The sequence below is a fragment of the Triticum aestivum genome, chromosome 6A (assembly GCF_018294505.1).
Source record: "Triticum aestivum cultivar Chinese Spring chromosome 6A, IWGSC CS RefSeq v2.1, whole genome shotgun sequence".
In the NCBI taxonomy this organism is placed as follows: Eukaryota; Viridiplantae; Streptophyta; class Magnoliopsida; order Poales; family Poaceae; genus Triticum; species Triticum aestivum.
In genome coordinates, this window is record NC_057809.1 from 57,032,339 (window position 1) to 57,045,870 (window position 13,532).

Consider the following 13,532-nt stretch of genomic DNA (forward strand, 5'->3'; position numbering starts at 1 on the left):
CTTTTCCTCCTCCGGTCGTCTTCCTTCATGGAGACGCTCGCTCCCTTGGTTAGAATGGGCAGCATTGGGGGCCCGCGTCCGCCCGTATTATCCTCTCCAGTATCTTCCTTCAAGGGCTCCGGGCAAGGTGCAACCTGGAGCATCTTTTCCAATACCGGATTGTCCAAACCCTCAGGGAGGGGGGCCGAACACCGAATTAACTTCGCCTTTGTTAGCCAGTCCTGGTCAAAAAGAGAACTCTCAGAAATAACTTCGTAACAAATGAGAGATAGTATGTTCGGCCGGAAGATTCCTTACCTGTTCGGCGACGTGGTTACTGCTCAGGCCCACGTCCTCGGTGATTTCCGGACACTCTACCTGAGGTCCGAAGAATGACTTGTACATCTCCTCGTGCGTTAGGCCGAGGAAATTCTGGATAACACGTGGTCCCTCGGGATTGAACTCCCACAAGCGAAGGGGCCGGCGTTTGCAAGGCTTGACTTGACGAACCAGCATAACTTGTATTACCGCAACCAAATTAAAATCTCCATTGAAGAGATCTTGAATGCGGCTTTGCAGTATAGGCACGTCCTTGGCTGGACCCCAGCTCAGGCCTCTGCTGATCCATGACATCAGTTGTGGTGGAGGGCCCGAGCGGAAAACAGGGGCGGCTGCCCACTTGGCACTTCTAGGAGCCGTGATGTAGAACCACTCCTGTTGCCACAATTCAGACACCTCTAGAATGGAACCTTTGGGCCATGGAGCTCCTGTCATCTTGCATATTGAGGCAACTCCACACGCCGCATGTTGCCCCTCGATCATCTTCGGCTTTACTTCAAAGGTCTTGAGCCACAGGCCAAAGTGAGGGGTAACCCGGAGGAAGGCCTCACACACGACAATAAATGTCGTAATATGAAGAAAGGTTTCCGGAGCTAGATCATGGAAATCTAGCCCGTAATAAAACATCAAACCCCTGACGAAAGGATCCAGAGCAAGGCCCAGACCTCGGAGGAAGTGGGAGACGAACATGTCGTTCTCGTTGGGTTCGGGGGAGGGGACGGCCTGCCCTCGGGCAGGCAGCCGATGCAAAATCTCGGCGGTCAGATATCTGGCCTCCTCAACTTTTTGATGTCTTCTTCCGTGACGGAGGAAGGCACCCATCAGCCTTGAAGGCTAGATCCGGACATGATTGAAGGTTCGGAGCACCTGACCTGAACTTCGGGTGTTTGAGCTTGAGGTGGGGGAAGGATTCGATTGAGCACGGGAGGGAAAAAATAAAAGCCTTGTCCCTTTATAAAGAGGGTGGATATCAAGCGTCCTCTCCGTGGCCGTTTGGACTTGTCTATAGTCTAGGAGTCCTAGAAGCGGTTGGGTTACCCACGCCCGTATTGATGAGAATCCCAGAATAAGGGGACACGATCTCTGCTTTAACAAGGACGTGCCAAGGAAACCGCCTCGCATGACGCGCTGAGGTGGGACAATAAAACGATTCGAATAAAGGCTTGGCCATGGTGCGATGTTACACTACGGAATACGTCAGCAGATTTGATTTGTGTAAATATCATTCTCTCTATGGCAATATGTGGAAACTTATTTTGCAGATCCGGACACTATCTTTGTGTTCAAAATCTTCTATGAAGTACTTGGAGGAGGAACCCGCCTTGCAATGCCGAAGACAATCTGCGCGCCGGACTCGTCGTCATTGAAGCCTGGTTCAGGGGCTAATGAGGGAGTCCTGGATTAGGGGGTGTCCGGATGGCCGGACTATACCTTCAGCCGGACTCCTGGACTATGAAGATACAAGATTGAAGACTTCGTCCCGTGTCCGGAAGGGACTTTCCTTGGCGTGGAAGGCAAGCTTGGCGATACGGATATGTAGATCTCCTACCATTGTAACCGACTTTGTGTAACCCTAACCCTCTCCGGTGTCTATATAAACCGGAGGGTTTTAGTCCATAGGACAACATACAGAACAACAATCATACCATAGGCTAGCTTCTAGGGTTTAGCCTCTCCGATCTCGTGGTAGATCTACTCTTGTACTACCCATATCATCAATATTAATCAAGCAGGATGTAGGGTTTTACCTCCATCAAGAGGGCCCGAACCTGGGTAAAACTTCGTGTCCCTTGCCTCCTGTTACCATCCGGCCTAGACGCACAGTTCGGGACCCCCTACCCGAGATCCGCCGGTTTTGACACCGACACCTTGGCAAAGGAATCCAGATTTCACAAGAGAACCAAGCACATCAAGAGACGCTTCAATTCCATCCGGGATCTAGTCCAGGTGGGAGACATAGAGATTTGCAAGATACATACGGATCTGAGTGTAGCAGACCCATTGACTAAGCCTCTTCCACGAGCAAAACATGATCAGCACCAAGGCTCCATGGGTGTTAGAATCATTACTGTGTAATCTAGATTATTGACTCTAGTGCAAGTGGGAGACTGAAGGAAATATGCCCTAGAGGCAATAATAAAGTTATTATTTATTTCCTTATATCATGATAAATGTTTATTATTCATGCTAGAATTGTATTAACCGGAAACATAATACTTGTGTGAATACATAAACAAACAAACTGTCACTAGTATGCCTCTACTTGACTAGCTCGTTAATCGAAGATGGTTATGTTTCCTAACCATAGACATGAGTTGTCATTTGATTAACAAGATCACATCATTAGGAGAATGATGTGATTGACATGACCCATTCCATTAGCTTAGCACCCGATCGTTTAGTATGTTGCTATTGCTTTCTTCATGACTTATACATGTTCCTATGACTATGAGATTATGCAACTCCCGTTTACTGGAGGAAAACTTTGTGTGCTACCAAACGTCACAACGTAACTGGGTGATTATAAAGGTGCTCTACAGGTGTCTCCAAAGGTACATGTTGGGTTGGCGTATTTCGAGATTAGGATTTGTCACTCCGATTGTCGGAGAGGTATCTCTGGGCCCTCTCGGTAATGCACATCACTTAAGCCTTGCAAGCAATGCAACTAATAAGTTAGTTGCAAGATTATGTATTATAGAACGAGTAAAGAGACTTGCCGGTAACGAGATTGAACTAGGTATTGAGATACCGACGATCGAATCTCGGGCAAGTAACATACCGATGACAAAGGGAACAAACATATGTTGTTATGCGGTCTGGCCGATAAAGATCTTCGTAGAATATGTAGGAGCCAATATGAGCATCCAGGTTCCGCTATTGGTTATTGACCGGAGACGTGTCTCGGTCATGTCTACATTGTTCTCGAACCCGTAGGGTCCGCATGCTTAACGTTACTATGACAATTTCATTATGAGTTTATATATTTTGATGTACAGAAGGTTGTTCGGAGTCCCGGATGTGATCACGGACTTGACGAGGAGTCTCGAAATGGTTGAGACATAAAGATCGATATATTGCACGACTATATTTGGACACCGGAAAGGTTTCGGGTGAGATTGGGACAATACCGGATCACCAGGAGTTTATCGGAACCCCCCGGGAGGTATATGGGCCTTATTGGGCCTTAGTGGAAAGGAGGGGAAAGGAGCAAGGGAGGGGGCGCCCCCCAAGCCCAATCCAAATTGGGAGCCCCCCCCCCCTTTCCTTCCTTCCTCCTTCCTCTTCCTTCCCTCTCCTACTCCTAATAGGAAAAAGGGGAGTCCTACTCCCTATAGGAGTTGGACTCTGTTGGAAATATGCCCTAGAGGCAATAATAAAATGATTATTATATTTCCTTGTTCATGATAATTGTCTATTATTCATGCTATAATTGTATTGTCGGGAAATCGTAATACATGTGTGAATACATAGACCATAATGTGTCCCTAGTGAGCCTCTAGTTGACTAGCTCGTTGATCAACAGATAGTCATGGTTTCCTGGCTATGGACATGGGGATGTCATTGATAACGGGATCACATCATTAGGAGAATGATGTGATGGACAAGACCCAAACCTAAGCATAGCACAAAGATCGTGTAGTTCGTTTGCTGTAGCTTTTCTGGATGTCAAGTATCATTTCCTTAGACCATGAGATTGTGCAACTCCCGGATACCGTAGGAGTGCCTTGGGTGTGCCAAACGTCACAACGTAACTGGGTGACTATAAAGGTACATTACAGGTATCTCCGAAAGTGTCTGTTGGGTTGGCACGAATCGAGACTGGGATTTGTCACTCCGTATGACGGAGAGGTATCTCTGGGCCCACTCGGTAATGCATCATCATAATGAGCTCAATGTGATCAAGTGGTTGATCACGGGATCATGCATTACGGTACGAGTAAAGTGACTTGCCGGTAACGAGACTGAACAAGGTATTGGGATACCGACGATCGAGTCTCGGGCAAGTAACGTACCGATTGACAAAGGGAATTGAGTACGGGATTGATTAGGTCCTCGACATCGTGGTTCATCCGATGAGATCATCGAGGAGCATGTGGGAGCCAACATGGGTATCCAGATCCCGCTGTTGGTTATTGACCAGAGAGTCGTCTCGGTCATGTCTGCTTGTCTCCCGAACCCGTAGGGTCTACACACTTAAGGTTCGGTGACGCTAGGGTTGTATAGATATGAGTATGCAGTAATCCGAAAGTTGTTCGGAGTCCCGGATGAGATCCTGGACGTCACGAGGAGTTCCGGAATAATCCGGAGGTAAAGAATTATATATGGGAAGTTGTCATACGGTCACCGGAAAGGTTCGGGGGCATATCGGTATTGTACCGGGGCCACCGGAGGGGTTCCGGGGGTCCACCGGGAGGGGCCACCTCTCCCGGAGGGCCTTATGGGCTGTATGAGGAAGGGATCCAGCCCAAAGTGGGCTGGGGCGCCACTCCCCCTAGGGCCCATGCGCCTAGGGTTGGGGGAAACCCTAAGGGGGGGCGCCCCCTTGCTTGGGGGGCAAGCCCCCCTCCCCTTGGCCGCCGCCCCCCCTCTAGATCTCATCTAGAGGGGGCCGGCCCCCTTCCCCCTTCCCCTATAAATAGAGGGGTGAGGGGAGGGCTGCAAAGACATCCAAGGCGCAGCCCCTCCCCTCCCCAACACATCTCCTCCTCCGTCACGAGCTTGGCGAAGCCCTGCCGGAGTACTGCTGCTCCACCACCACCACGCCGTCGTGCTGCTGCTGGAGCCATCTTCCTCAACCTCTCCTTCCCCCTTGCTGGATCAAGAAGGAGGAGACGTCACACTGACCGTACGTGTGTTCAACGCGGAGGTGCCGTCCGTTCGGCGCTAGGATCTCCGGTGATTTGGATCACGTCGAGTACGACTTCCTCATCCCCGTTCTTTGAACGCTTCCGCGCGTGATCTACAAAGGTATGTAGATGCAATCCGATCACTCGTTGCTAGATGAACTCATAGATGGATCTTGGTGAAACCGTAGGAAATTTTTTGTTTTCTGCAACGTTCCCCAACAGTGGCATCATGAGCTAGGTCTATGCGTAGTTCTCCTTGCACGAGTAGAACACAATTTGTTGTGGGCGTAGATGTTGTCAACTTTCTTGCCGCTACTAGTCTTATCTTGCTTCAGCGGTATTGTGGGATGAAGCGGCCCGGACCGACCTTACACGTACGCTTACGTGAGACTGGTTCCACCGACTGACATGCACTAGTTGCATAAGGTGGCTAGCGGGTGTCTGTCTCTCCCACTTTAGTTGGAGCGGATTCGATGAAAAGGGTCCTTATGAAGGGTAAATAGAAGTTGACAAATCACGTTGTGGCTATTACGTAGGTAAGAAAACGTTCTTGCTAGAACCCTTTTGCAGCCACGTAAAACTTGCAACAACAATTAGAGGACGTCTAACTTGTTTTTGCAGCAAGTGATTTGTGATGTGATATGGCCAAAGTTGTGATGAATGATGAATGATATATATGTGATGTATGAGATCATGTTCTTGTAATAGGAATCACGACTTGCATGTCGATGAGTATGACAACCGGCAGGAGCCATAGGAGTTGTCTTTATTTTTTGTATGACCTGCGTGTCATTGAGAAACGCCATGTAAATTACTTTACTTTATTGCTAAACGCGTTAGCCATAGTAGTAGAAGTAATAGTTGGCGAGCAACTTCATGGAGACACGATGATGGAGATCATGATGATGGAGATCATGGTGTCATGCCGGTGACAAGATGATCATGGAGCCCCAAGATGGAGATCAAAGGAGCTATGTGATATTGGCCATATCATGTCACTATTATTATTTGATTGCATGTGATGTTTATCATGTTTTTGCATCTTGTTTACTTAGAACGGCGGTAGTAAATAAGATGATCCCTCATAATAATTTCAAGAAAGTGTTCCCCCTAACTGTGCACCGTTGCGACAGTTCGTTGTTTCGAAGCACCACGTGATGATCGGGTGTGATAGATTCCAACGTTCACAAACAACGGGTGTAAGACAGATTTACACACGCGAAACACTTAGGTTGACTTGACGAGCCTAGCATGTACAGACATGGCCTCGGAACACAGAAGACCGAAAGGTCGAGCATGAGTCGTATAGAAGATACGATCAACATGAAGATGTTCACCGATGTTGACTAGTCCGTCTCACGTGATGATCGGACACGGCCTAGTTAACTCGGATCATGTTATACTTAGATGACTGGAGGAATGTCTATCTAAGTGGGAGTTCATTATATAATTTGATTAGATGAACTTAATTATCATGAACTTAGTCTAAAATCTTTACAATATGTCTTGTAGATCAAATGGCCAACGTTGTCCTCAACTTCAACGCGTTCCTAGAGAAAACCAAGCTGAAAGACGATGGCAGCAACTATACGGACTGGGTCCGGAACCTGAGGATCATCCTCATAGCTGCCAAGAAAGATTATGTCCTACAAGCACCGCTAGGTGACGCACCCGTCCCACAGAACCAAGACGTTATGAACGCTTGGCAGGCACGTGCTGATGATTACTCCCTCGTTCAGTGCGGCATGCTTTACAGCTTAGAACCGGGGCTCCAAAAGCGTTTTGAGCGACACGGAGCATATGAGATGTTCGAAGAGCTGAAAATGGTTTTCCAAGCTCATGCCCGGGTCGAGAGATATGAAGTCTCCGACAAGTTCTTCAGCTGTAAGATGGAGGAAAATAGTTCTGTCAGTGAGCACATACTCACTATGTCTGGGTTACATAACCGCTTGACTCAGCTGGGAGTTAATCTCCCGGATGACGCGGTCATTGACAGAATCCTCCAGTCGCTTCCACCAAGCTACAAGAGCTTTGTGATGAACTTCAATATGCAGGGGATGGAAAAGACCATTCCTGAAGTATTTGCAATGCTGAAATCAGCAGAGGTAGAAGTCAAAAAGGACCATCAAGTGTTGATGGTGAATAAAACCACTAAGTTCAAGAAAGGCAAGGGTAAGAAGAACTTCAAGAAGGACGGCAAGGGAGTTGCCGCGCCCGGTAAGCAAGCTGCCGGGAAGAAGCCAAAGAATGGACCCAAGCCCGAGACTGAGTGTTTTTATTGCAAGGGAAGTGGTCACTGGAAGCGGAACTGCCCCAAATACTTAGCGGACAAGAAGGCCGGCAAAACGAAAGGTATATGTGATATACATGTAATTGATGTGTACCTTACCAATACTCGTAGTAGCTCCTGGGTATTTGATACCGGTGCAGTTGCTCACATTTGTAACTCAAAGCAGGAGCTGCGGAATAAGCGGAGATTGGCGAAGGACGAGGTGACGATGCGCGTCGGGAATGGTTCCAAGGTCGATGTGATCGCCGTCGGCACGCTACCTCTACATTTACCTACGGGATTAGTTTTGAACCTCAATAATTGTTATTTAGTGCCAAGTTTGAGCATGAACATTGTATCAGGATCTCGTTTAATACGAGATGGCTACTCATTTAAATCCGAGAATAATGGTTGTTCTATTTATATGAGAGATATGTTTTATGGTCATGCTCCTATGGTGAATGGTTTATTCTTAATGAATCTCGAGCGTAATGCTACACATATTCATAGTGTGAATGCCAAAAGATGTAAGGTTGATAATGATAGTCCCACATACTTGTGGCACTGCCGCCTTGGTCACATAGGTGTCAAACGCATGAAGAAGCTCCATACAGATGGACTTTTAGAGTCTCTTGATTACGAATCATTTGACACGTGCGAACCATGCCTCATGGGTAAGATGACCAAGACTCCGTTCTCAGGAACAATGGAGCGAGCAACCAACCTATTGGAAATCATACATACTGATGTGTGCGGTCCAATGAGTGTTGAGGCTCGTGGTGGCTATCGTTATGTTCTCACCCTCACTGATGACTTGAGTAGATATGGGTATATCTACTTAATGAAACACAAGTCTGAAACCTTTGAAAAGTTCAAGGAATTTCAGAGTGAGGTTGAGAATCAACGTGACAGAAAAATCAAGTTTTTGCGATCAGATCGTGGAGGAGAATACTTGAGTCACGAATTTGGTACACACTTAAGAAAATGTGGAATAGTTTCACAACTCACGCCGCCTGGAACACCTCAGCGTAATGGTGTGTCCGAACGTCGTAATCGCACTCTATTAGATATGGTGCGATCTATGATGTCTCTTACCGATTTACCGCTGTCATTTTGGGGCTATGCTTTAGAGACTGCCGCATTCACTTTAAATAGGGCTCCGTCGAAATCCGTTGAGACGACACCGTATGAATTATGGTTTGGGAAGAAGCCTAAGCTGTCGTTTCTAAAAGTTTGGGGATGCGATGCTTATGTCAAGAAACTTCAACCTGAAAAGCTCGAACCCAAGTCGGAAAAATGCGTCTTCATAGGATACCCTAAAGAAACTATTGGGTATACCTTCTACCTCAGATCCGAAGGCAAGATCTTTGTTGCCAAGAATGGATCCTTTCTAGAGAAAGAGTTTCTCTCGAAAGAAGTAAGTGGGAGGAAAGTAGAACTTGATGAAGTATTGCCTCTTGAACCGGAAAGTGGCGCAACTCAGGAAAATGTTCCTGTGGTGCCTGCACCAATTAGAGAGGAAGTTAATGATGATGATCAAGATACTTCTGATCAAGCTCCTACTGAACTTCGAAGGTCCACAAGGACACGTTCCGCACCAGAGTGGTACGGCAACCCTGTCTTGGAAATCATGTTGTTAGACAACGGTGAACCTTCGAACTATGAAGAAGCGATGGCGGGCCCGGATTCCGACAAATGGCTGGAAGCCATGAAATCCGAGATAGGATCCATGTATGAAAACGAAGTATGGACTTTGACTGACTTGCCCGATGATCGGCGAGCCATAGAAAATAAATGGATCTTTAAGAAGAAGACAGACGCGGATGGTAATGTGACCATCTATAAAGCTAGGCTTGTCGCTAAGGGTTATCGACAAGTTCAAGGGGTTGACTACGATGAGACATTCTCTCCCGTAGCAAAGCTGAAGTCCGTCCGAATCATGTTAGCAATTGCCGCATACTATGATTATGAGATATGGCAAATGGACGTCAAAACGGCATTCCTTAACGGTTATCTTAAGGAAGAACTGTATATGATGCAGCCGGAAGGTTTTGTCGATCCTAAGAATGCTGACAAGGTGTGCAAGCTCCAACGCTCGATTTATGGGCTGGTGCAAGCATCTCGGAGTTGGAACATTCGCTTTGATGAGATGATCAAAGCGTTTGGGTTTATGCAGACTTATGGAGAAGCCTGCATTTACAAGAAAGTGAGTGGGAGCTCTGTAGCATTTCTCATATTGTATGTGGATGACATACTGTTGATGGGAAATGATATAGAATTCTTGGAAAGCATAAAGGCCTATTTGAACAAGTGTTTTTCAATGAAGGACCTTGGAGAAGCTGCTTATATATTAGGCATCAAGATCTATAGAGATAGATCGAGACGCCTCATTGGTCTTTCACAGAGTACGTACCTTGACAAGATATTGAAGAAGTTCAAAATGGATCAGTCAAAGAAGGGGTTCTTGCCTGTATTGCAAGGTACGAGATTGAGCTTGGCTCAATGCCCGACCACGGCAGAAGATAGAGAAAAGATGAGTGTCGTCCCCTATGCCTCGGCCATAGGGTCTATCATGTATGCTATGCTGTGTACCAGACCTGATGTAAACCTTGCCGTGAGTTTGGTAGGAAGGTACCAAAGTAATCCCGGCATGGAACACTGGACAGCGGTCAAAAATATCCTGAAGTACCTGAAAAGGACTAAGGAAATGTTTCTCGTTTATGGAGGTGACGAAGAGCTTGTCGTAAAGGGTTACGTCGATGCTAGCTTCGACACAGATCTGGATGACTCTAAGTCACAAACCGGATACGTGTATATTTTGAATGGTGGGGCAGTAAGCTGGTGCAGTTGCAAGCAAAGCGTTGTGGCGGGATCTACATGTGAAGCGGAGTACATGGCAGCCTCGGAGGCAGCACACGAAGCAGTCTGGGTGAAGGAGTTCATTACCGACCTAGGAGTCATACCCAATGCGTCGGGCCCGATGACTCTCTTCTGTGACAACACTGGAGCTATTGCCCTTGCCAAGGAGCCCAGGTTTCACAGGAAGACCAGGCATATCAAGCGTCGCTTCAACTCCATTCGTGAAAGTGTTCAAAATGGAGACATAGAGATTTGTAAAGTACATACGGACCTGAATGTAGCAGATCCGTTGACTAAACCTCTCCCTAGAGCAAAACATGATCAACACCAGAATTCCATGGGTGTTCGATTCATCACAATGTAACTAGATGATTGACTCTAGTGCAAGTGGGAGACTGTTGGAAATATGCCCTAGAGGCAATAATAAAATGATTATTATATTTCCTTGTTCATGATAATTGTCTATTATTCATGCTATAATTGTATTGTCCGGAAATCGTAATACATGTGTGAATACATAGACCATAATGTGTCCCTAGTGAGCCTCTAGTTGACTAGCTCGTTGATCAACAGATAGTCATGGTTTCCTGGCTATGGACATGGGGATGTCATTGATAACGGGATCACATCATTAGGAGAATGATGTGATGGACAAGACCCAAACCTAAGCATAGCACAAAGATCGTGTAGTTCGTTTGCTGTAGCTTTTCTGGATGTCAAGTATCATTTCCTTAGACCATGAGATTGTGCAACTCCCGGATACCGTAGGAGTGCCTTGGGTGTGCCAAACGTCACAACGTAACTGGGTGACTATAAAGGTACATTACAGGTATCTCCGAAAGTGTCTGTTGGGTTGGCACGAATCGAGACTGGGATTTGTCACTCCGTATGACGGAGAGGTATCTCTGGGCCCACTCGGTAATGCATCATCATAATGAGCTCAATGTGATCAAGTGGTTGATCACGGGATCATGCATTACGGTACGAGTAAAGTGACTTGCCGGTAACGAGACTGAACAAGGTATTGGGATACCGACGATCGAGTCTCGGGCAAGTAACGTACCGATTGACAAAGGGAATTGAGTACGGGATTGATTAGGTCCTCGACATCATGGTTCATCCGATGAGATCATCGAGGAGCATGTGGGAGCCAACATGGGTATCCAGATCCCGCTGTTGGTTATTGACCAGAGAGTCGTCTCGGTCATGTCTGCTTGTCTCCCGAACCCGTAGGGTCTACAGACTTGAGGTTTGGTGATGCTAGGGTTGTATAGATATGAGTATGCAGTAATCCGAAAGTTGTTCGGAGTCCCAGATGAGATCCTGGACGTCACGAGGAGTTTCGGAATAATCCGGAGGTAAAGAATTATATATGGGAAGTTGTCATACGGTCACCGGAAAGGTTCAGGGGCATATCGGTATTGTACCGGGGCCACCGGAGGGGTTCCGGGGGTCCACCGGGAGGGGCCACCTCTCCCGGGGGTCTACCGGGAGGGGCTACCTCTCTCGGAGGGCCTTATGGGCTGTATGAGGAAGGGATCCAGCCCAAAGTGGGCTGGGGCGCCACTCCCCCTAAGGCCCATGCGCCTAGGGTTGGGGGAAACCCTAAGGGGGGGTGCCCCCTTGCTTGGGGGGCAAGCCCCCCTCCCCTTGGCCGCCCCCCCCCCTCTAGATCGCATCTAGAGGGGGTCGGCCCCCTTCCCCCTTCCCCTATAAATAGAGGGGTGAGGGGAGGGTTGCAAAGAACATCCAAGGCGCAGCCCCTCCCCTCCCCAACATATCTCCTCCTCCGTCATGAGCTTGGCGAAGCCCTGCCGGAGTACTGCTGCTCCACCACCACCACGCCGTCGTGCTGCTGCTGGAGCCATCTTCCTCAACCTCTCCTTCCCCCTTGCTGGATCAAGAAGGAGGAGATGTCACGCTGACCGTACGTGTGTTGAACACGGAGGTGCCGTCCATTCGGCGCTAGGATCTCCGGTGATTTGGATCACGTCGAGTACGACTTCCTCATCCCCGTTCTTTGAACGCTTCCGCGCGTGATCTACAAAGGTATGTAGATGCAATCCGATCACTCGTTGCTAGATGAACTCATAGATGGATCTTGGTGAAACCGTAGGAATTTTTTTGTTTTCTACAACGTTCCCCAACAGACTCCCCCTTAGGGCGTGCCACCCTCCTTGGTCGGCCCCCTCCTCCACTCCTTTATATACGGGGGCAGGGGGGCACCCCATAGACACAACAATTGATCATTGATCTCTTAGCCATGTGCGGTGCCCCCCTCCACCATAATCCTCGATAATATTGTAGCGGTGCTTAGGCGAAGCCCTGCGACGGTAGAACATCAAGATCATCACCATGCCGTCGTGCTGAGGGAACTCATCCCCGACACTTTGCTGGATCGGAGTCCGGGATCGTCATCGAGCTGAACGTGTGCTAGAAATCGGAGGTGTCGTAGTTTTGGTGCTTGATCGGTCGGGCCGTGAAGACGTACGACTACATCAACCGCGTTGTGCTAACGCTTCCGCTTCCGGTCTACGAGGGTACATAGACAACACTCTTCCCTCTTGTTGCTATGCATCACCATGATCTTGCGTGTGCGTAGGAATTTTTTTGAAATTATTATGTTCCCCAACACTCGCACCAGCCGGAGCAGGTATATTTCTGTTTTATCAAGTATCTTTCCGATTCACCACATGATGTCCCGTTTGTGGTCGACTGAATGTCTTTTGATCGTTACTCTTTCAGGCCCTCATTGAAATGTACTCGATGCCCAACAGAGTGCAGGACCCAGGCGCTGAAGAAGAAGGGAGCGGGGGCGAGAGCGGCGAGGAGCATTCGGAAGCCGAGGAGGACGAGGAGAGCGATGAATCGACCGATGAGGAAGAAGTCGACTCGCCTCCTCGCAGGGAGAGGAGGTCCAAGCACACTCATGACCCGGCACGCGCTCCGGAGTTGGTGACTGCGCCGATCGGGCAATCCTCGAAGTGCCCCAGGATGTCTTCCCCGACGCCGACTGAGAAGCCTCCAAAGCAATCCAAGGTCGCGCCGCTCCAGCGCCGAAAGTGCCGAAAGCCATCTCTTCCAAACCGCCCAAAGCTTTGCCTCGGATCAAAGTGACCGTTCCTACTATCTCCGGGTAACCATCTGACTTGTCCTTTATGTGGATTCGATTAACTGGGTGTAACCGATTGAATGCGGGCCTTTGCAGTGCTTCTACGTCAGGGACCTCTTCATACCAG